The 25,976-nt window shown below is 40.0% G+C and overlaps 1 protein-coding gene across 10 annotated transcripts in view; it reads left to right on the top strand.

Moving 5' to 3' along the window:
* The first annotated feature begins 21,185 nt into the window (after positions 1–21,185).
* The window catches only part of mef2aa (myocyte enhancer factor 2aa), a 131,427-nt gene continuing 126,636 nt past the window's right edge, over positions 21,186–25,976 (top strand). For 9 of the 10 annotated variants that reach the window (XM_045697148.1, XM_045697149.1, XM_045697147.1 and 6 more), the window contains exons 1-2: positions 21,186–21,442; positions 24,096–24,224. The gene's annotated coding sequence lies outside the window, so the exon portion shown is untranslated. The remainder of the gene's footprint in view (positions 21,443–24,095; positions 24,225–25,976) is intronic. The other variant, XM_014149110.2, reaches the window with a different exon arrangement.

The following is a 25,976-nucleotide window of genomic DNA, read 5'->3' as shown; positions in this document are numbered from 1 at the left end:
TTCAAATAATGCAACCAAACTATTAAACAAATGTTTCCCGTTCGGACAAGGATTTTCCCGACTTTGAAGAATCTCTGAGCAAATTTTCTGCTGTTCTACACATTTTGCCATAAGGATTACAGAAATGTTTGCAGTTTTTTTAGTTAATTTCGTGCAATTTAAAAAATGTATTTCATGTCTTATGATATGTTCATATGCTATTTGGGGGGCCTGACCTCTGTGGGGACCTCCCCACCTTGCGTGGGCTGCAGGGAGTGTGCTACGCCAGTGCTTAAAGCTAAAGGTTATTGTGTTTGAGGATGCAGAGACCTCAGCCCTGCTGTCTCTCTCTCGCTCTCTCGAAGTGGTATGTACCAATCGTGTTTCTCCCCTACAGTATGTGTCTGATGTTTATATCCTAATTAGACAGATTCAGGGAGAGCGTATAGAAAGCATGGGGCCAGACAAACACACAGAGAGAGGGGGTTATCAGTTTGGAACACCTCTGAACCATGACATCTCTATTCTTCCCCTCAAATGTAAGTAATTCCTTTTATCTATAACATAAAATGTACTCTTCCAATCTGTTTAGGGATACTAGTGGGAATTAAGGCAGAGTAGTGTAAAAATGGACACCCTGCTTGCCTGCCTGCAGTGCAGACCCTATCAGTGAATAAGGGGGGTGTTAGTGAAATCCAGACTTTGTTAAAGCTCTTAATAAGGAAGGCACAGTGTGATCTATGAGCATGGAAGCGGCACATCTCTCTGTGGGTAAACACTTGAGCTGTTCCTGTGATAGGCCCATCTCTGTGTAGAGCAGTACAAGGGTCTAACAATGTTGTTATTTCTCACACGACCCCATTTGGCCTCCCTGATAACCCTTTTTTTATTTTATTTAATTTTATATAGTGCTGCAACTATTTGCTTAGGCACACATTAAAATGGTTTGCTCTGGAGGTTTCGATAAACAAACCGCAATGTTGTACTGAATGAAGTAAATGTTAAACAGTGCATGGAATTAAAGACTTAACATATCTGGCCCTGCACATTGAAAGCATGTCTTTCTGTGCTTAAGTTCTATTTTGAAATATCGTTATTCCTCTTCCTGAGCTACTACTATTACATCCAAAGATGAACTATTTATTAGCTGCGAATAAACACTCATGGTGCATGATAAATACAATTCTAAATCTTTGCCAGGAAACGTATTTTGATATTAAAATGTTGACGATATCATGGAATGTTATGGTGACTGATCAAGTAGTATTTCAACTTGATGGCTGAATTCTGAATACACACTGAAAGCCTAGATCTGTTTCATATAGAATTTAAAGCTAATGCTATTACAGTATCTAGGCTATCTGTTACCTGCTAGCTCTATGAGCTTCCTGTCATTGTCTGAGCCTTCCTTCCTGCACACTCATTTCTTTCTTCCTCTTCATCGATCCTGCTTTCCACAGTCCTCCTTTTTTGGAGCCTTTCTATGCTGCCTCAAGTCTATGTCTGCCATCACTGTTTTGGAGCTGGGAACAGGAACAATAGCCCTTTCCGAATGTCCTTACCCTGACTGGACCATCAGGATGTGATGATGTGTATTATTACCATTCTTTCCTTTTAAAACTATACAATGACATTGTTACATTTAACTATAATCTCTAAATAAACACTACATGACCAAAAGTATATGGACACCTGCTCAACGAATATCGCATTCCAAAATCATGGGCATTAATATGGAGTTGGTCCACACTTTGCTGCTATAACAGTCTCCACTCTTCTGGGAAGGCTTTCCACTAGATGTTGGAACATTACTGCGGGGACTTGCTTCCATTCAGCCACAAGAGCATTAGTGAGGTCGGGCACTGATGTTGGGAGATTAGGCCTGGCTCGCAGTCGGCGTTCCAATTCATCCCAAAGGTGTTTGATGGGGTTGAGGTCAGGGCTCTGTGCAGGCCAGTCAAGTTCTTCCACACCGATCTCGACAAACCATTTCTGTATGGACCTCGCTTTGTGCATGGGGGTATTATCATGCTGAAACAGGAAAGGGCCTTCCCCAAACTGTTGCCACAAAGTTGGAATCACGGAATAGTCTAGAATGTCATTGTATGCTGTAGCGTTAATATTTAATCTTCACTGGAACTAAGGGGCCTAGCCTGAACCATGAAAAACAGCCCCAGATCAATATACCTCCTCCACCAAACATTACAGTTGGTACTATGCATTCGGGCAGGTATCGTTCTCCTGGCATCCGCCAAACCAAGATTAGTCTGTCGGACTGCCAGATGGTGAAGCGTGATTCCTCACTCCAGAGAATGCGTTTCCACTGCTCCAGAGTCCAATGGCGGCAAGCTGTACACCACTCTAGCCGATGCTTGTCATTGCACCTGGTGATCTTAGGCTTGTGTGCGGCTGCTTGGCCATAGAAACCCATTTCATGAAGCTCCCGACGAACAGTTATTGTGCTGACGTTGCTTCCAGAGGCAGTTTGGAACTTTGTAGTGATTGTTGCAACCGAGGACAGACGATTTTTAAGAGCTACGCGCTTCAGCACTCCCGTTCTGTGAGCTTGTGTAGCCTACCACTTTGCAGCTGAGCCGTTGTTGCTCCTAGACCTTTCCACTTCACAATAACAACACTTAAAGTTAACCGGAGCAGCTCTAGCAGGGCAGAAATTTGACGAAATTACTTGTTGGAAAGGTGGCATCCTATGACGGTGCCACATTGTAAGTCACTGAGCTCTTCAGTAAGGCCATTCTACTGCCAATGTTTGTCTATGGAGATTGCATGGCTGTGTGCTCAATTTTATACACCTGTCAGCAACGGGTGTGGCTGAAATATCCAAATCCACTAATTTGAAGGGGTGTCCACATACTTTTGTATAGTGTATCTCAGATTGTAGGGAGGAAGCTATAACAAGTTGTATGGCTATGTAAACTATGACCAGCCCACCTCCACTCAACATGCCTGGACATTTTATCTGATATACATATTAACTTGCTTTTAAACAAACACTGCTTGAGTGCCACTACTTGAAAAAGAGTCACCTGATAGCGCAAATGCAGTGCATGCCTATCACTACTGCAGGTATCTGGATTACAATGGTCCCCTGAACTTGGCTGGGAAGTGGTTATTAAACAGAACTGCCTATCATGTAAAAACAACCCTAAGCCTATCAAAGTCAAACACTGGCTGCCTCCTTTATGTACAATGTCAGCTTCAAGGACACCCTTCCAACCACAGAAAAAACTGAAGAGATCTGGGGGCAGTTTAACCCTGTGAGTTCTCCCAGGATACAGCACTGTCAAGTCAGTTCTGGATACCGGGACCAGAGTGCCTGAAAATTTCTAGAGTATCGGCAGCCAACCGTATTTGGTTTATAATTTGAGATGCTTTTACAGTAGCTGTATATCCTGCTGACTCAGCTCTTTCTTTGCAAGGATAGTGAATTATCTTAATCTTGTGTATCTAGGAGACCTTTTCTGAAGGAGGATGGATATGAGGCAGAGACATTCAATGCTTTATCACAGCAAAACAGTGAGGATGCCCCTCTGTACCAGACATTAAAACAAAATATGGTTATAAGGTCCAGCATTGATTGGATTGAATTACGGATGAGTGTCACGCCCTGACCATAGAGAGCCTTCGGGGTTCTCTGTGGTGTTTTAGGTCAGGGCGTGACTAGGGGGATTTCTAGTTAGTTTATTTCTATGTTGGTGTATGTGTATGGTTCCCAATTAGAGGCAGCTCATAATCGTTACCTCTAATTGGGGATCATACTTAGTGTGTTCTATTTCCCACCTGCGATGTGGGATATTGTTTTGTGTGAGTGCTTCTGTGCGCTACGTTTTGCACGATCGTTAGATCTTTGTTGTTTTTTTTAAGTTTCACGAGTAATAAAAGATTTGGAACTCTACTCACGCTGCGCCTTGTTCTAGTTACTTAAATGACGATCGTGACAATGAGTAACTTCTCAGGGATAATTTACTCTCATTCTTTTTTCCATAGCATGAGAAATATTGGCAGATTTCCATGCCGTAGTTATACAGAAGGCCTGAGAGCTGGAATGGAGGGGGTACAAAGAGTTAGGGGCTCTCCATTTTTGGGTTAAATAAACCCCAGCCCCCTAAAATCGGCCTGCTTTTACACCGGTAGCACAGTACTATGCACTGTGTAAGACCCAGAGACCTCTGTGCCTAAGTATTTTGATACCCTGGAGCTGCTGTGAAGGGCTTGGTGAGACCCCAGTCTCCTGGCAGCATGCAGCACAGAGGAGAGGAGAAGACAAAGCACACAGCACTCTGAGGCTTCGTGTGATTAATGGCCGAGGTGTGTGTTGTAGTGGGCATCCTCAGAGCAGGTACAGATCAGTCTTCCTGTAAGACAAATCTGACACTGGCTCCCCCCCACTCTAACACCCCCTCCAAACTCACCGCCATCAAACCCTCAGCTCCTCACAGCCAAGTGCACCCAGGCATCAGAGCTATAAATCATTCCTAAACAAAGCATGTTTAATCTGTGATGCACAGGCCTGACACTTACATTCATTACCTGTTGTAGGAAAACTGCATGAGTCCCTTGTGTCTGTCTCCTGTTTACCTTTGAGAAAATAGTCAAATAAAAAAAATTAAAAAAAACATGAAACAAAACACAGGAAAGCTTATATGATGGCAGTGTTTTTCTGTAGAATTCCAGAGACACAGCCTAGCATTGCTGGATCATTTCACTAGGATTTTATGGCGGAGGACGTGCTTGCGATTTGTTCGATTGCTCTTGCCAAGGAGATTTAGCTAAGGATTTTACTCATGCATTTGTAAGACATGAATACCAAATTATCTTTCATGGATTAGAGTTGGATCGTCTATGCTTGCTATGAGTCATAATGCTTTGTTGAAATTGGGTACCTTCAATTTTATGGCAACTTTTAGAGTTGGCTAATGGAACAAATGTTATCTAGTGCAGGTATTCCCAAACTGGGGTAGGTGCGCGCAATGCCATCGGGGGTACGTCAAATAATAATAATATATATCTTTTGTATTTTTTAACATTTATTTTCAAACAGTCCATTGATATATATTTTCTTGCCTGAGTAGCCTCGTTTCACTGCCAAAATAAAATTAAACCAAATTAAACCATCTAGTGTTCAGCGAAATAACAACTTAATGTCAAATAAAGGTAGCCTAGTCAAATAATTAACATCCAATCACATTAACCGTTACTCTCTCGCGGGAATTCCACTAACGCTCTGTATGTAGCCAAACGTAGCAGCTGCACATTCCGTTTGCTCGAAAATTGATAAATGGTTTAAAAAAGTAAGGCCCGCATCCATAGAGACACATACTACCTCTACAGGTAGTACTGCTACTACCAGCAGTACTACACCTGCACCTGTCGACGACACAACTTGTTCTGCTTCCACGAGCACATCCAATGCTAGCATCAGTAATTCTACATTTGTTGTTAGCCCAGCTAGCATGGACATTGACAGTTACGAATCTGTCAGTGAATCTTTCCCCTTACCTTCATCTACAAGTCTCTGCTAGGTAAAGCCCCGCCTTATCTCAGCTCACTGGTCACCATAGCAGCACCCACCCATAGCATGCGCTCCAGCAGGTATATCTCACTGGTCACATCCCAAAGCCAATTCTTCCTTTGACCGCCTCTCCTTCCAGTTCTTTGCTGCCAATGACTGGAACAAAATGCAAAAATCTCTGAAGCTGGAGACTCTTACCTACCTCACTAGCTTTAAGCACCAGCTGTCAGAGCAGCTCACAGATCATTGCACCTGTACATAGCTCATCTGTAAATAGCCCTTCCAATCTACCTCATCCCCATACTGTATTTATTTATTTATCTTTCTCCTTTGCACCCCAGTATCTCTACTTGCACATTCATCTTCTGCACACCCTACCATTCCAGTGTTTAATTGCTATATTGTAATTACTTTGCCACCATGGCCTATTTATTGCCTTACCTCTCTTATCCTACCTCATTTGCACATGCTGTATATAGATTTTCTACTGTATTATTGATTGTATGTTTGTTTATTCCATGTGTATCTCTGTGTTGTTTTATGTGTCGAACTGCTTTGCTTTATCTTGGCCAGGTCACAGTTGCAAATGAGAACTTGTTTTCAACTAGCCTACTTGGTTAAATAAAGGTGAAATAAAAAAAATAAAAAAAATAAAACCCGGGAAAGCACAGACAGGGACTTTGGACCATCGAACAGGAAACGCGCATGCAAGCAGTTTCTCCTGATGCCACTTGGGTACACTGCAGCATCCACCGAGAGGCTCTTGCTGCCAAGCGAATGCCTGACAGCTTAAAAGACGTTTTGGACACTACAGTGAAAATGGTTAACTTTGTTAAAGCAAGGCCCCTGAACTCTCGTGTATTTTCTGCACTATGCAATGATATGGGCAGTGACCATGTAACGCTTTTACAACATACAGAAGTGCACTGGTTATCAAGGGGCAAAGTATTGACACAAGCTTCAAGTTTTGTTTACTGACCATAATTTTCACTTAATTGACCGCTATCTGGGTGATGTTTTTTCTCGCCTGAATGATCTGAATCTAGGATTACAGGGACTATCCACAACTATATTCAATGTGCGGGACAAAGCTTAGGCTATGATTAAGAAGTTGGAACTCTTTTCTGTCTGCATTAACAAGGACAACACACAGGTCTTTCCATCATTGTATGATTTTTTGTGTGCAAATGAACTCAAGCTTACGGACAATGTCAAATGTGATATAGCGAAGCACCTGAGTGAGTTGGGTGCGCAATTACGCAGGTACTTTCCCGTCTCCAGTCCACTTACCGATATCTGAACAAGACAGCCTCATCAAAATTGCAATGAGCGGTTCTGTGTAAATTGAATTTAATCAGAAGCCACTGCCAGATTTCTGGATTGGGCTGCGCTCAGAGTATCCTGTCTTGGCAAATCACGCTGTTAAGACACTGATGCCCTTTGCAACCATGTACCTATGTGAGAGTGGATTTTCGGCACTAACTAGCATGAAAACGAAATACAGGCACAGACTGTGTGCGGAAAATGATTTAAGATTTAAGACTCCAATACAACCCAACATTGCAGAGTTATGTGCACCCTTTCAAGCACACTCTTTTCCTTAATCTGTGGTGAGTTATTCACAATTTTCAATTAACAAATAAGGTATGTACGATGTAAGATGGTTAAATACAGAGCAAAATGATTGATTATTATTATATTATTATTTGTGCCCTGGTCCTATAAGAGCTATTTGTCACTTCCCAAGAGCCGGGTTGTGACAAAAACTCACACTCATTCTTATGTTTAATAAATGTATCGTATAGTGTGTGTGTGGCAGGCTTACAATGACGGCAAAAAACAACATTTGAGAGTGCGCTGACCCTGGTGCTAGAGGGGGTGCACAGCTGGAGGTTGAATGTTTGAAGGGGTACAGGACTATAAAAAGTTTGGGAACCACTGATCTAGTGTATACTATGAACACATGTAAATGTGATATTCTAGTCATTATTCAAATTGAACAAACGCAATGTATTAAATAGAAACGCAGTAAGTAATGTACTGCAGTTGTTAGAATATTACAGTTATTTTTCTTCACAATCACAATACCTTACCTGTTTTGTGGACAATTTTCTATTCACATTATTAATCTATCCCAGAAAATATGTGAGGAAACAGGTTGTTTAATCTGGGTGCCACCCAATCAGTGGGAGGTGAACAGATTGTGTTAGAGAATTCAAGTGTAAATTGATCTTAGACGCTAGATGTGAAAGGATGGGAACAGATGCATTTTTTAAAATGACTCACAACAAAAGCAACACTATTAGATGGGTAGACAGAAATGCCTGTATTTTATGAACACAGCCGATTAAATAAGATTCATTAGATGTTTTTCTTTTAAGCAGATGTATCTTGTATGTGCATAATTATAAGTTTAGACGTTAAACTTACTCTTTATCAAATCAATACTATCAGTTCTATAGTATCTCAGATGCATTTCCCTGGTCAGTGTGGCAGTCTTAGTACAGGGGTATGCTTTAGAGGCCCCAACATCTGGAGAAGATGAGGTCTGAAAGGAAGAAATAAATAAAAAAGTCTCGCTCACATACTATTAGGCAGACAATTGATCCTGCTCCAAGTCAACATGTCCTTACATTAAAAGTGGTGGGAAAGTGAAGTGATGGCAACTGCTGATTCGTTAAAGAAATGGCAGACACAGAGACACTGGAAATGACAAGCAACAACTGTTTCCAAATTGGCTTTTTAGGCCCAGTCAGCTCAATGCAAAGAGTCCAAAATGTTTTCTGGTATGATATAAACTGAGATGCATCCCACTCTCACTAAATGCATGCAGAAAATATATTCCCTTTCACCTCTTAAGCTTTCATCACCTTTCCTCCCTTAACCAATTTTTTTACTTTGATTAAATATAACTTAAATGTAACTCATAACTTATTCCTTGCATTTGAAATATGAAGATGAGTCTGCAAATGAACGCTCTTTCACTAGCCAAATTTTCATCCAACCTTTTTACGTGCGTAAAGTACGTCGGATAAAAAAAATGTCACGACAGGCCTGATGAAGACAGCTAATTTGTCGGTAAAATTTTCAAATGTTGACAAAACAAAATACTCTATACAAGGTGGGATCTTTTTGTGTCTGTAAAATGAATTATGCAAGAAATATTGCCGTAATAACCATCAGCAGGTAGCCTAGCGGTTAGAGCGTTGGGCCAGTAACTGAACGGATGCTGGTTTGAATCCCCAAGCTGACTATCAGATCTCAGGATAAGACCCAGATGCAGACAGTTCGAAATAACAAAAGTTTATTTACAAAACAGGGAGCAGGCAAACGACAGGTCAAGGGCAAGCAGAGATCAGTAATCCAGGGCATAGTCCGTAAGGTACAGAACAGCATGCAGGTCCAGGGTCAGGGCAGGTAGGGCTGGGTAATCCAGGGCAGTGTCAAGAGGTACAGAATGGCAGGCAGGCTCAGGGTCAGGGCAGGCAGAATGCTCAAAAACCAGGAGAACTAGAAAACAGGAACTAACGAGAAACAGAAGTAGGGGAAAACACGCTGGTAGGCTTGACGAGACAAGGCGAACTGGCAACAGATAATGGGGAAAATGGGCGACACCTGGATGGGGGTGGAGACAAGCACAAGACAGAGGAAACAGATCAGAGTGTGACACTGACTCTGTGAAAGATTGATGTGTCTTTGAGCAAGGCACTTAACTATGGATAAGGGTGTCTGCTAAATTACTAAAATGTCTATATTGGAGTCACACAATGACATGTTGTTTGGTTCTCCCACTACAACTTGGTAAAGCATGCAGTTTTTTAGGCTACAGATTAAATAAATTATAATGAACTTCACAGGGTGGTGAAAGTGAAAGGTGACAAGCTTGATGCTCCTTTCCAATAAATATTGAGGGTCTTATTCTGGTCACATGATTATTGATGCTTGGCTGGGGTACATGCCAATACCAGAGTGGACATATTTGCTATATAACACAACATGTTTTGTAACAAAACCATCAGTAGAGTTGAAAATGCGATGGAAACCCATTTAACTTGTATTTTTAATTCGGTACATGGGAATTTAACCACACAAGTCATTTTTATGTGCACTACGTCATCCCGCACCGACTTTTACTCGCAACAGTCAATTTGATGAAATAACATTTTGGGTGGGAAAATGCGCATCTTTTATTTATGCAGATTTTAGAATATTCACATTAAAATCTGTCGACAATTGGATGGAAACCTAGCTAGTGACATCTTTAATAAGTTAACACTAAATATAAAGTTACTTTTTATTTATTTATTTATTTTATTTTCTCTTAAAATGCATAATGGGAATAGATTGGGTGTATGATTCAGAAATGGCTCCTGTCCTCAAGTACTCTATGGAGTTCCTCAAGAGCTTCAAACAATCTGCTCGTATAGCCACTCCTTAGATGAGAAAGATCCTAAGTAAAGAAGGGGTGCAACGGAAATTCATCAGAAAAAGGGGATGTAGATGGGGTAAGAACATCTTGCGCAAGAATAGGACTGTTGTTGGCAGAAGATTTGACCTCACTAGACCCCAACCTTCATCTAGAAGGTCTGATAACAAATCACAATCAAACTAGTGAACAACAGGCCATCCAACCATGCTATGTTATCAACTTTCCTGATGTCGAATCCCAGATCTCTTGTAAGTAAGATTGATGAGTTTCAGGGCATGTGATAAAAAAACATGTAGATGTTGCTGCAATCTCAGAGACTTGGTTTTCCCTCCACATAGCTGAATAGTTACTGGGCACTGATGGCTACACCTTTTTTTCCAAATGGCGAACCACTTGCCGTGGTGGAGGTGTTGCACTGTCAATCAGAGACTGTGTTCAATCATACCCCTTAACCTGCATTAGTGTTCCCGACAATCTGGAATGCTTGTGGGTGAAAGTGAGACCCCTGTGAATCCTACAGCACATATCTGCTATTGTGGTGTACCCCCACAATCACCACATCAGGATGAACTAATTGAACATCTAATATCCTCATCTGTCCTTCTCCGTACTAAGTACCCAGACGTCGGACTTGCAATTCTTGGAGACTTCAACCACCTCAGTGTCCATGAAATCTGCCTTGACAAACTCTGCCATGTGGTTCAGAAAAACACCAGAGTCGAAGCCATCCTTCACTAGATTGTCACCAACATGAAAACATACTTGAAGACTGAGATCCTCCTTCCCGTCAGCTCAAGTTACCACAACCATGGCTGGGGGTGAATGAAGCAACCAACTCTAATGCTAAAGCCGACGCCTTCTACAACACCCTCCTGCCTGAAATTGATAGAAAATTCCCTATGAAGACTGTGAAAACCTAGCCTTCAGACAAACCATGGCCGTCAGAACCGTTCCACAGAACATTGCCTGTTCAGTCTGATGTTCCTGGCTCAGTGTTCACACTAGTTGCAACTGATTTTGCCAAGGCAATCGATGTTGTAGACCACACAACAGTAGTACAGTGCCTCCTTGATCTTGGTGTGAGACCTGCCTTGATCCCATGGATCTGCAGTTTAATGACAGACCACCATCAGAAAGTGACCTGCCAGGGGCATTTCTCTGACTGGGAATACGCCACTTGTGGAGTGGCACAGGGGACCATGCTTGGGCCTATAGTCTTTCTAGTCTTGATTGACAGTGCCCTCTTCGGGACACAACAAACCCCTGGAAATACGTGGATGACATGTATCTGGCTCAGACGAGGACACCTCAACTACCCTGTACCCTCCAACAGACCCTGAATGGTCTCGACATCTGGGTAGAGGAGCACAGAACCTAACCCAATGCAAATGTAAAGTTCTCCATGTCACCTACATGAGGCATCCACCCACCCTGCCGACTCTCTCCATTGACCAGAACACCCTTGAAGTCTGTGACAGCATCCAGAATAACTTACGATGGGACAGCTAAGTGGACCACATGCTGATATCTGCCAACAGGAAGCTGTTTGCGCTGCGGAATCAGAAGAAATGTGGCATCCTATACCCAGAACTGGTTTCCATCTACACAGGTTATGTGTGCCCTGTACTGGAAGGCGCAGCCCCGGTCTGGCTCTGACGACAGACCAGGCTGAAAGGCTACAACGCACACATAAAAGGGCCTGTAAGATCATCCTTGGTCAGAGGTACTTAGGGTACCCAGAGGCAGTCTGTGCCCTCAGCTTGTGCACCCTATCTGACAGATGCACTAAACTGTGTCTTGAGTTTGCCAGAAAGCTGCTAAAGACCGACTTCAGAGCCTGGTTACCCCACCCCCCCCCCAACCCTCTGGGAGGAGCTCACAGGTAGTCATACAAGAAACTCAAACAAACTCGTCATCCCAAACTGTCAAACGGAGAGATACAGGAGATCACCAATACCTTATCTGAGCAGGCTCCTAAATTAAAAATGATTTCTTTTTTTTTTTGCATAGACATTTTTAGCACTTTAAATTAGTTGTATTTATTCAACATTTATGTTTTTTATTGTAACAGCAAAGTAATTAAGTGTTTTTAAGAACCTGTAATAATGCTGAAGGACCAAACTAAATAAACTAAAACAAAATAATAATGTTAGCGTACAGTACCAAATCCATGAATAATAGCCCTGCTACCACAATATCAGTCAAAACCCCATGAATGTACTCAGGAAACCATCTCATAACAATGTATTTTGACTGATCTTAAGTATTTTTTTAAACGATTACAGGTGGTGTCTTTCAATTGTCATTCATAAATTAAAGTCAACAATGCATTAGTGAATCATACTTCAGAAAGATATTATAATTATTATTTTTTTAATCCCAATAATGGGTAGAACCTCTTGTTTGCTCAGTGTACAACATCACACTATTCAGACTTTTCAATCTGTGTTTATTGCATAGATACTGCTAATGTTACCTGACAACAAAATGTCAGAGTGAATTATTTGGTAGTCATTTTAAGTGATGAATGAAATGATACTTGAAATTAAGGCCAAAATGAATAATGGGAAGAAGAGTTTCATTTCTGACCTTGTTCAATTTTTAATGAGCTCAGTACTATGGCTGGCACATTTTGTAAATGAAGACATAGTCTGAATATTTGAGATAATTAAGGAGCTCATATTGTTGCCGGGGACTATTTACTTCTATCAGAGATAGGGCCTGGCCAAAACAAACAGACAATAAGTTGTTTTGGGCTCCTCAACCCTTCGGAGTTCGTAAAACATCGAGCAGTGTGAAGAACAGAGCAGCATGGGCTCAAAAAACCACATCCCAAGGGGTTTAGAAATTCCCAGGGGAGATCATCTACTCATTAAAACAACATGCTTTACATGCCACCTCAGTCACTCCTGAGATAAGCACAGATGCAGGTACTAATTACAATAACCTCTATGTACGCAGTTAAAGTTATTTCACTAGAAAAAACATACATGATACACTCCTGTACATACATCAGCAGAGGCACACAAATACCTGTGCTTTGTCTTCGAAGGTGGATCGTACAAATGTATTGTGCTCCCTTTTGGTTCTCCCCTGCCCCCAGGATATTCACCAATTGTGCAGAGGTAGTGAGGGCTTATGACTCCTCAACTATAGTACATGACCCTAACTCTCCCCCTAAACAGTTTTCATGGATCTGAAAGGATTGGATGGGTGTAAGAAATATGGTGGAATCTGTCTAGCCTGCAGGTATGCTAGTGGTTAGAGCGTTAGGTCAGGTTGCTGGATCAAATCCCTGAGCTAACAAGGTAAAAATCTGTTGTTCTGCCAGTGAGCAAGGCAGTTAATGTTCCCTGGACACCGAAGACATGGATGTCGATTTAAGGCAACCCCCCCTCCGCACAGAGGAGTTGGGTTAAATGCGGAAGACAAATTTCAGTTGAATGCATTCAGTTGTACAACTGACTAGTATCCCCCTTACCAGAGGATAGGAGTTTATTTTGGACTGGGTATTTGGAAGGCAGGACTTTTGCTTTCATGAGTGACATGTCTCTTGGTCTACCCACATGATTATAGATCTTGATCAGCCAGACCCGTGAGTCATGGTTGTCTATTCCCCTGTCTATGTGCTACGTGTCGTTCCTCTCCCTCAGGGAACTAAGATGACATATTGTAATCAGTCATTCTCATTACACATGTCATACCTCCACATAACAGTTGTGTGCTGCTCTACACTACTCTGAGTTGGCTGGGCTTGGTTACTGTTAATTACAGTTGGTAATGAGAGAACTGATCCAGACTGAGACATTGGGTATTTTTAGATCTTTGACAGAGTTATCTAACACATAGCTGGAGTCTGCACAGAGACAACGTAATATTTCTTTATTCAACTTACTTACTGCTTTATTCCATTAGAAATAAACAGTGCTTTCACCTGAAGACTTGCTACCTGTGTTTTGTTGAATATTATTTTTGTGGCAAATATGCTGTAGATATGTAATAGTGTTAGTGATGATTTCAATGTCTTTTATAGGCTTTAATAAAACATATTTGTGTATTGTTACATTCAGACATTACTGTATATACAAGTTCTTAAAGTTGCTTTATGTTAAAATATATATAATAGTTTGTTGAAAAATTAAAATCAAGACATTTGGAAAATATTCAGACCCCTTGACTTTTTCCACATTTGTTACGTTACAGCCTTATTCTAAAATGTATTAAATTATAATCAATTTACACGCAATACCCCATAATGACAAAGCAAAAACAGTTTTTTAGAAATGTTTGCTAATTTATAAAAATAAAAAAAACTGAAAAACCTTATTTAGTAAAGTATTCAGACACTTTGCTACGAGACTCGAAAGTGAGCTCAGGGGCATCCTGTTTCCATTGATCGTCCTTGAGATGTTTCTACAACTTGATTGGAGTCCACCTGTGGTAAATTCAATTGATTGGACATGATTTGGAAAGGCACACACCTGTCTATGTAAGGTCCTACAGTTGACAGTACATGTCAGAACAAAAACCAAGCTTTGAGGTCGAAGGAATTGTCCGTAGAGCTCTGAGACAGGATTGTGTTGAGGCACAGATCTGGGGAAGGGTACAAAAAGTTTCTGCAGCATTGAAGGTCACCAAGAACACAGTGGCCTCCATCATTCCTAAATGGAAGACGTTTGGAACCACCAAGACTCTTCCTAGAGCTTATCCGCCCGGTCAAACTGAACAATCAGGGGAGAAGGGCCTTGGTCAGGGAGGTGACCAAGAACCTGATGGTCAGTCTGACAGAGCTCCAGAGTTCCTCTGTGGAGATGGGAGAGCCTTCCAGAAGGACAACCATCTCTGCAGCACTCCACCAATTATTTTTTTATTTGTTTTATTTAACCTTTATTTAACTAGGCAAGTCAGTTAAGAACAAATTCTTATTTACAATGACGGCCTACCCCAGTCAAACCCATCATTCCTAAATGGAAGATGTTTGGAACCACCAAGACTCTTCCTAGAGCTTATCCACCCAGTCAAACTGAACAATCAGGGGAGAAGGGCCTTGGTCAGGGAGGTGACCAAGAACCTGATGGTCAGTCTGACAGAGCTCCAGAGTTCCTCTGTGGAGATGGGAGACCCTTCCAGAAGGACAACCATCTGCTGCACTCCACCAATGATTTTTTTAAATTTATTTTATTTAACCTTTATTTAACTAGGCAAGTCAGTTAAGAACAAATTCTTATTTACAATGACGGCCTACCCCAGTCAAACCCAGACGACACTGGGCCAGTTGTGCGCCGCCCTATGTGACTCCCAATCACAGCCAGATGTGATGCAGCCTGGATTTGAACCAGTAGTGACACCTCTTGCATTGAGATGCAGTGCCTTAGACCCCTACGCCACTCGGGAGCCCTAAAAAAAGTCAGGCCTTTATAATAGAGTGGCCAGACGGAAGCCACTCCTCAGTAAAAGGCACATGACAGCCCGCTTGGAGTTATGTAAATGTGATGTTTCAGTATTTATTTATTTTTAAATTTGCAAACATTTCTAAAAGCCTGTTTTTGCTTTGGAATTTGGGGTTATTGTGTGTAGATTGATGAGGGGGAAAACGATTTAATCCATTTTAGAATAAGGCTGTAACATAACAAAATGTGGAAAAAGTCAAGGGGTCTGAATACTTTTCGAATGCATTGTATGTGGTTTGTTGACTGTCTGCCCCATGACTGGATTTGGAGAGTGCCCCCATCGAGAAGCAGAGATTGGAGAGTTAAAGATTGGAGAGTCAGAGATTGGAGAGTCAGAGATTGGAGAGTCAGAGATTGGAGAGTCAGAGATTGGAAAGGGGCACTGAAGGCTTTTTAGAGGGGCTGTTCTAATGAGCCATATATAAATGTAAATGTTCTTTCAGAGCTTCATGGCCAGACTACGTCTTGGAAAACTGTGAGACACAGGGGATTGTTTGCGGAGCCCTAATTTACCAAGTAAACATCTATTTCTTTCTTCAATATCATATACCAGTATTTTCTTCAATCCATTTTTTTATTGGAGGGAAAGTGTCTCTGGAGCTTTTTGTGGTCTGGTGCAAAGTTGGTACTCTGATGGAACCGGTTGTTATCGTTTGTATTTGTCCAACTTAATATTCATGCAAAATATTATTTGTTATTGATACATAATTCACAAATGTGGTGACCTTTGTGACCTAAATAATTATCAGCCAATTTCTAAACTTTCTTGCCAAGCTAAAATATTAGAATCCTTGATTCATTCTCAACTAGGATCTTTCAATTTCAAATCTCATAGTAAAGGGTCTGAATACTTATGTAAATACGGTATTTCAGTTTTTTTTTATACATTTGCAAAAAATTCTAAAAACAGGTTTTGCTTTGTCATTATGGGGTATTGTGTGTAGATTGATGAGGAAAAAAGTATATTTAATACATTTTAGAATAAAGCTGTAATGTAACAAAATGTGGAAAGAAATCAGGGGTTCTGAATACTTTCTGAATGCACTGTACTTTGGATTGTGATCATATCGATCGTGTCCCTGTTTACAAATATCTAGGCATCTGGATAGATGGAAAGCTGTCTTTTAAAAAGCATATTGATAGGATCGACGTTCCTATCGGTCCTAGACTATGGCAACATCACCTATATGAACGCAGCTGCCACTTCATTAAAGCCACTAGATGCAGTTTATCATGGCACACAGCTCTTTATTACGGGCGACATTTTAAGTACTCATCACTGCATTCTCTACCAGAAAGTTGGTTGGCCCTCTTTGCTGTCACGTAGCTTGATACATTACTATGTTTTCATTTACAAAGCCCTTTTACAAAAAGTCCCACTGTACCTAACATCTTTACTAAACTTTAAACATGAGTTACCACACCCAGTCTCAGGGATGGCTAACTCTGGAAATTCCTTTGGTCTCTATTGAGTTAAGTAAACCAGCTTTTAGTTTTTTGTGGAACAATCTTCAAAATGTTCTTACATCTGTACTCTGGTGCCTCTTGGGCAATTCAGAAAGCTGATTGAGGACCTTATTATTGAAGAATGTTTTTGTTTTTCTTTCTTCTTGCATTTTGTATTTATATTTGAAGTGTGTATTTTCTGAAATGTATGTAATTCAGGGCTCATCTGTAAAAGAGACCTTGGTCTCAGTATGTCTCCCTGATAGAATAAACATAAAAAATGCATATGTAGTTTTTAATACTAATGTAACTTTGTTTACAAACTTTTTTCATACTTGGAAGGCGTTGCACCACGCTTCGAATGCCATGTTGTAAAGATGAAGGATCTGACTTTCTGAACCTAACATTAAAATTAAATCTTGTTTATGGGTCAGTTTAAGCATAAGCTCATAAATACACTAGAACATAATTTATCTGGAAAGTAATTTTTTACTTGATAAGTCATGATGTTTGCACTCCGTCTTCACATTTATATTAATCACAATAACACAAGGAGAAAAAACCTAACACCTTCTGTGCCCATGACTGCCAGCTGTGGCTCGTCCAGAGAGCCCCAGAGCCCTGTCACACAACGCATGCCCAGTACGTCTACGTCCATCTGGGGTACTACCCTTCCAACTACTGTCGCCCCACTCCCTCCCGGCAGAAAGAGCAAGGGACAAGAGGAGGCAGAGGGTGTGAAGTCAGGCCTGTCAGGGGCAAGAAGTAAAGCATCCAAAGCCAGCTGGTCTGGCTTTGAAGAACAAGAGAGAAGCCGTGATACAAAGAAGAGAGAGAGTCAGATAAAGAGAGGAAACAAGAGATACAGAAAGTGAATCCTTGCCGGAAAAAACCTGAAGACCCTTTACAGCAGGTTCTGTTAAGGTATTTGTGCAACAACTCAAACAGGTGAGACACACAGCGACATAGGCTTGGTGTTACACAAAGCGTCTCCGTCTTGACTCATGGAAGAGGAGGGTTGTATATGAAGGAGTGTTACCCAGGCAAGGAGCATTCATGTGGTGAGCAATGGCTCATTCTACTGAGATGTCAAAGTATTATGCATTTTTTATCAAGGTGGTGATGTATAGGAATATAACTATTTCCCAATCGTATCACAGGTGACTGGGTATATGCTGAGGTCTTCAGTGGTATATGGTGAGGTTTTTCAGTGGTATATAGAGAGGGTTTCAGGGGTATATTAGGCTGAGGTTACAGGGTTCCAGAGCTTACAAGTGTTTGTGGAATGGATGTACAGAATCTGCCTCACCCTGGCAGGACTATTTTTGTAGACGGCCTGGGTTTTGGTAGGACTGAAGTCTAGCTACGAGAGGGATAAATAAACCCACTAAAATCAGTGATAGTCGAACCGTAGGAACTATCTAATGAGGGATTTTAACAGTGGAGTGCTTCATTTGAGGAATTCATTATTCAGACACCTGATGTGGTTTGGAGATCTGGGATGTAACTCTGTCTGTATACACCCTGTTTCCATCCACATGTGCTGGTCCTTTCTACTCTAACATACACAAGCTCTGACACAAATGCCATGTACATTAGTATGAAAAGGGCAATTTATACCTTATTCCCTGATCTTTAATGGGGGTATAGAATAAACTTATACAATAGCTAGAATGTGATACCCCAAGGGTAAAACTTTAACTTTCATGAGTAATCATTCATAAATTATGTATAAACTGTTAATGAATAAGTATTTAATTATTTGTAAGCATGTATAACAAATAATACACACATATGAACATTTCATCCTTGATAATGCGTTATGAAAGTTATGATAAAGTGTTACCCAGGTTATAACAGAGCGTGTAGACAGTGCACCAAAGTTATTATAGTAAACTAAAACTGAAACTAAAATGAAAACTAATCATCAAAAAACTATTTAGTAAATTAAAATACAATAATTAACAAACCCGTTTGAAAAACTAAAACTCTTCTGGAACTATTATCTTTGACTACAAAACGAACTAAAATAAAATAAAAAACATAATGTTTTGATTAGGACAAGGCAGAGCCAGCATGAGATGTGGCTCAGAAACATACTTTAATACAGGAATAGCACTGTACTCCAACGTTAACCATTATCCAAAAAGCTACATTGTGGATATTGAAATACTGCTATTTTGTTTAATTAAACTGTCTTTGTCATCCTCATGCTAGGCAGCAGCAGTCACAGCAGCCATTTTGGAATGCATGTTGCATTGAACAACAATGGGCCTGATTGGCTGACTATTCTTTGTTGTTCAATGCAACATACATTCCAAAATGTAGCTTTTTGGATAATGGGTACATTTATAGTATTCCTGGATTGAGGTACATTTTATGACTGGCACTGGCTCTGCTGTTTCCTAATCAAAACAGAAGCCATGTCCTACCTTACAGGGTAAGGTGTACTTAGAACAATTGGGGTGGCAGGTAGCCTAGTGGTTAGAGCTTTGGGCCAGTAACCGAAAGGTTGCTAGATAAAAATATGTCGTTCTGCCCCTGAAAAAGGCAGTTAACCCACTATTCCTAGGCCATCATTGTAAAAAAGAATTTGTTCTTAACTTATTTGCCTAGTTAAATAAAGGTAAAATAAAATAAAAAAAATAAAAAATGACCGTAAGGTTGGAATCTAGTCTGGCTAACAGTTACCCACACTTGAAAAATGTGGCTATAGCTAATAGTGATGGGGGGGAAAAATGTATACAGTTAAATATTGCAAGATTATTTTGGACTATATTCTATTGATACTTTGAATCCCAAGTATCGATTTGTAGGTAGCATTAGCTAGTGCTAGTCGGCTGTACCTGCGCCAAAACTCTGGTATTTTTCATTTTATAGCTTGTTCTCCATCTTCTTTTTAAATATTGAACCAACATGTTTTCAGTACTTATATTTCCATGACTGATCAAAACAAATTTTCTCATGCTCTCTCTTGTATCTGCAGCAGATATATAGTGAGTAATATGTCTGGAACATCAAATTGGAATAAAATTGCAGTATCAAATCGCAATACATATAGAATTGTGAAAATCGCAATACATATCACCTCGAGACCTAAGTATTGTGATAATATCGTCTCGTGAGGTCCCTGGCAACTCCCAGCCCTAATATCTAACTTAATTCTTACATGTACTACAGTTAAAAAGCATTGGATTGGTGTAAACATGGGCGAGGGAGTTTCCTTTTAACATATTTTTTTTGCACCAGTCTCGCATGATTCCTTTTAAATCCAAGCCATATTGAGATTGAATGTAAATCTAACCTTTGACCTGACCCATCACCTTATGTATTATAATTTTAAAAACTATACAACACAAATGGCCCCTAGCCTCCCACACAACACTAAAACTGAAACTAAATATTTTTATACAACTTGGTCTAAAACTAAATAAACACTAACAAATCAGAAACTAAACTGAATTTCAAATAAAACGAATATAAATAAAAATTAATATGAAAACACAACTATATGAACCTTCCCGTGCTTACTGTGCACATTGACGGAAATATGGTGGCAGATCATTTACTTGTTTTCTAGATGTTTCCAAAACCCATTCTAGTCAGGTGCCAATGCAAAATCTTATTTTTTTTAAATAAAGAAATTGAAACTAGAATTGACCTACGTTTCCTTTCACATGCACATGTTCCTTTAAATCCCGGTAAAAACAATCTGAGATCAGGATCTGCACCACACCTCTTCCTCAGATCCTGCATTTACACGTGACTTTGTCACATGCGAGTTTTACAGGTCCCACCTCCCTTCTGTAATTGGTTCTGACCAGCCGCTGAGGATTTCTATTGGATCAGAAACATGTCCTTTCAAAATCAATGGTCCTATGCTGCTGTTGTCTTTTAGAGATATGACGTCAATCGTATCTAAGGGGTGTGAGGTGACTGGGGCCAACAATCATAATTAACACCAGAAAAAAAAACTTGTTGCTGAGATTTCATACTGTAGTTTCAATTAATTTGACTGTAGTTTCTGCCACAAGTAAACTCTGTCAATCACTTACAATAAGATAATTTGTTGCGTTACACTACCCATGTGTCAACCACTTGACTGTAGCTACCACTTGACTGTAGCTGCCTACCTAAGAGGATCAGTAACAAACGTAGCCGAGTTTTAACATTTAAAGGAGTGTTATTTTGACTCTAAGATTTCAAAGAATGATGTAGTAAGACTGAAATGATAATGCTAATATCATTGAACATGTATTACAAACCATAGATATCCCGCTCGCGAAGTGTCCTTTCCACATACTTTTTCACTTTTTAGAGTCACCTTTTGGAAATCCAGATGATATAGGTAGCCTACAATGTAGACTAAGCTACAAACCTAAGTTTTTTGTAGTGATGATGAGACGAGTGGGAGGAGGTTGATTTCTACCTCGTCTGGTATTAGTCAGATAAGAGGAGGAGTCTCTCACTGACAAGAGACTGGCTCTTCTGAGTTTGTCTGCTCCCTAAAATAGCAGTTCGTGTGTAAATGTGACTGAAATTACGTGTATGTCTATTGGAGCCTCTGATATAGAGTGTCTATATACAACGAGGAACTTGGGAGACAAGGTGAGTAGCAAAAATAGCACAAATATTGCACAGAGGGGCACTAGTGTGAGAGAGAGAGAGAGAGAAAGCGCAAGAGGAAGACGTAGAGTGAATTTGGGATCGAAAAACCATCCCATACTGTAGCCTACATGTAGCGCTATGTGATTATGCCATGGCAGTTTCTGTGTCTATATTTTGGATGAATATAGTATGAACTATTGTTTATTAGTATGCCTAATAATAGGCGACACTTATTTTAGATATACATTGATTTTACCCTAGATGCCCGTGCGTCTTTGCTCTTATAGCTCAAATTAGTAAACAGTTATGCTTTATCTTATTTGGTAGCCTACAGTAATTCGATCAACTTTATCGTAGTCTGTCAATTTCAGGATATTTCTTAGAATAATAGATTATATCAATCGTCTTGAATTACTAATGCCTAGCTATGACTTTACTATAACTTGTTTACTGATTATGTTTGTGAGCGCGCAATATCGTAGAGTTAACAGTGTCGTGGACTTCTCAGACAAGGGGAGGAATGCGTTTGCTTGCAATTTTACTTGGTTTTGTATTACCCACGTTGAAATATATATTTTTTACGTTCACATCAATGTCATCACATCACAATAGATTACATGCCATCAGATTACTTTTCGGCTTTTTACTTTGGTTGCTCTGAAATCTTTTATAATTGTCTGTGTAGACACTAGGCTAATTAATATAACCGTCTATGTGCACTACAGCTGTATGAACAAGTAAAACTTCACTTTATCCATTCCATTGCATACCACTGTAAAATCGAATGCATTTTCTTAGTTGTGGACTAGAATATTTCCTTATTTTAATAAATTCACAATAATAAGTTAGTAGCCTAAACGTGATTACTTTGTTATAAACAAATAATAGTAGTCTATACAGTGTCAGTTTCTTGGTAAAGATACTTTGCATCGTTAGTCCTGAAATCTACATGTTGCTGGTCAGCTGGTGGTGGTCATTTGTCCATTTAGAACTAGGCTACTCCAACTTCTATTGTTGCTTTGCTTTTATCACTCCTATTTGCTTGAGTTAGAGCAACATCTCCTCTGCTATGGAGCAATGTAGTATGTTTGCCACCAATAAGATATTTTTGAAGCAATTTTGTTTTCTTATAGTAGGCCTATGTCTTGTTCTCAGTTATAAGGGAATATTTTGATGATATATTATATTTATAGTTTGAATCTGATGGGTTTTGTTAGCCTGGGGCATATCTCCAGTAAGTATTCATCCCACAGTCAGGAGCTGCATCAAACTTATTCTCAGTAAAGGATTAATACAGCAATGCTTCAATCTTTTGAATGGAAGAGTCATTGCACCTGTTTTGTATGGTTTTATTTCTAATTACAAGCCTGATGAGAGGCAGTCTGGTCATAGTGAATAGTTAGGAGAATGACCTCAACACCAGTGTTTTTCTGCACTAATGACTGGATGGATTGAACAGATTTACAGCTACAATATTATGAAGGAGCCATGGTGGTATTGACTGTATTGATTTGTTGTGATCTTTTATCTGCTATTTAAAATTAACGTACATCATTAAATGAAGGTTCAACATTATAACAAATTACACTTTTCTGATTCAGCATATTTGTTTTGGAAGTCCACAAGCCATATTGTACGTGTCAGTGTAAAGAGTTATGTACAATCACTCAAGAGCTCGTAAACTCACACAAGATGGTAAAATAATAAACCTCAGGACCTTAGTTTGTTGTAGATGATTTACTGGCACAGTGAACTTCAGTATGAGGACAAAAGTTTATGGCATCTCCACTTGACTTGACCCCATTGTATATAATTCCAGACAGATAACAGTAGAGAGTGTTTGGTTGATACTGACTGATAAATGTCTAACGTTCCCCTGGTTTCCCCAACCATGAGGTATTCTTAGCTTGTTGATAATGAAAATAGCAACGTTTTTTAAGGGACGGCAGTCTTGGCAGCAATATAAAGGTATATCTGTGTGTATTTTTATTGAGTGTCTATTTTGGTCCCGTCTGGATTCATTTTTCCCCCAGCCGATTACTGCCCCAGCTTATAGAAAGGTGTTTTGCTGCAGTACTGTTAACTTCTTTAAGAACATATGGTAAAATTGGTCGTATAGCACTCATAGTATCATAGTATCCTGATCTGTAATATACATCCTTGTCTGTAATATATATATGTGTGGCCTTACGAAAGAGCAATGCAATGTTTTGTTTGTTTCTCTAGTGTTATGTCAGGGTGCAGTAAATACAGTTATTCATTTAATATTGTCTTTCTCAGTACCATATTACATCATGTGTGTGTGTTTGTGTGTTCAGGCCTAAATGTCTCTCTGTAAATTGATAGATGTGTAAATACAGTATTTGTTGTGAGTGGAGAAAGTTGACCCAGGTAAAAGGGAGAAGTTCTGAGGTGGTGATTGGTGTGAGGAGTGGGGGTCTGGAGTGTCTCCCACCTCGCTTCTCTTCATAGCACCAGAATATCACAGCTTGGATTCAGCTCCTTCCAGGAGACACACAGGAGAAACGTTGAGTGTGTGGGCGAGTCGGATATGCAATTAACGCTGGTTGTCAGAAAGAGAATGCTGGCGTTTACACCATGCTTCTGAATTAATGAGCGAAACACTTTCTCAACTCTCCTCTCCCCCTCCCAGGACATTTTTCCCAAGGAGGAAAACGCAGCAGGAAGCTTAACGCAAGCGAGGGAAGCATTCAAGGGAAAGGAAGAGACAGACAGGAGCTGGATATTCCCATAAAGAGGATATCACTGCTTTGATAGTTGGGTAAGCCACTTGTTCTTAAAAATCTTGTTATGGTTGTTGTTTACCTGTTTATTTACTCTCCTGCTTTTTTAAGAGAGTCACTTAACTTACTTAATTGTATATGCCATGGATCTCCATAGGGTTGGATGATGTCAACCTTTGTCCTATGGTGATTATGTACTCATAAAACATTGTGATATAAGATGGCATCGCCCCCTATTGGCCAACCCCCAAAATTGTTTTTTGGAAAAAAAACTCAGTTAAAACAACTGTTGGGCTATAGCCAGAAATCGCATGCTACAACTTGACGAAAAATACGTTTGTTGAAAGCCTGGACAAAGCATAAGTGGAGGAAAATCTTTGATAATATTTCGGGTGGAGCTTCAGTATGGCCAGGTCTGTGTGTGTGTGTGTGTGTGTGTGTGTGTGTGTGTGTGTGTGTGTGTGTGTGTGTGTGTGTGTGTGTGTGTGTGTGTGTGTGTGTGTGTGTGTGTGTGTGTGTGTGTGTGTGTGTGTGTGTGTGTGTGTGTGTGGCATGCACATGATGGAGAGACAGTCAACTGATGAGGAACGGGCTGTTTTACCGTAGTGAGTTAGGTTATAAATCATGGGCTTGATAGAAGCAAAGCTTACCGTCTTCAGAACTATAATTGTTTGTTATATTTCTCATAAAGCTGTGATTGAGAATAGCATATGCCTAGGCCTATAGATTCCACCTTTCATTCTTGTAATTTTTGATAGCGGCACATTATAGACAACTCCTTCTTAAGCTATGTGAATATTTAGGAAATAGGTTACTATTCATAACTTCATAGCTATTTGAATATTTAGGAAATAACTTGTCTTGAAGCTTTTATGATAGACCTAGTAGGAGGATAGGTTATAGGCTATTTGGTTTTCAACCTGGCATGGGGGATGTTTCCCAGCAAGCACAGAAAATGTATTTCTTAATCAGCTTAAACTTGATTGAACTTGTCATTTTGTTTTTCTGTAGGCTATTTATATTGTTTGTTCTCTCTCATTATTAGTCCCCTAGCTAAGTTATGTTTTTAGGGAATTTAAAGAATATTTTGCTCTCTCCGACTCCATTCTTTACTGCACGGTGCAAGTCAAGATCAAAAAAGCTAAACCATCGTCTGTCACATCACGATGTTGTCAACATCGACGATGGCTGTCAGTCATCGTTGATAGATGATTCTGTTGTAATAACGCCCAACCCTAGATCTCCAGTAATGTTTTATGCTTTCTTTGGTCCTTCTGGTTTTTCTCTTGATCTGAAGTGGGAAACATCATTAAGACCATCTGGTTTCATGAGAGTGTCAGCTGTACATGGATTTTGTAGTGTTCACCATGTTACACCATTGTACTGTGGCACAGCACTTCCCCTACAGTACACTTGAGAGCTGAACTGGTGTCAACTGCAGCTGGCTCATCAGGCACAGTTTTATAGCAAATTACATAGCCTTTTTTGAGAGTTCTACAAGACTACTTGTTTTGAGAGAACCAGTAGCTAACACAATTAACCTTAGATAGATACAATTAACAATTAACACAATTAACTTCTTTAGATAGATACAATAACAAAGAAGAGAAGCAAAGAAGACAGGTTGTGTATCACACAACCTCCCCACAATCAACAAGTATCAGCAAAGGTCATGATATTACATTTTTTCATCATAGTACTGAATGTGTTTATACATTGAGGGGTAAATTAGTAGTTGTTTCACTGTTTCTCTCTCTTTATTCACTAGTGTGACTGCGACCGTATGTAGG

Source organism: Salmo salar, chromosome ssa16, assembly GCF_905237065.1.
Source record: "Salmo salar chromosome ssa16, Ssal_v3.1, whole genome shotgun sequence".
Lineage (NCBI taxonomy): Eukaryota > Metazoa > Chordata > Actinopteri > Salmoniformes > Salmonidae > Salmo > Salmo salar.
This window is presented reverse-complemented; position numbering and strand designations above follow the sequence as displayed.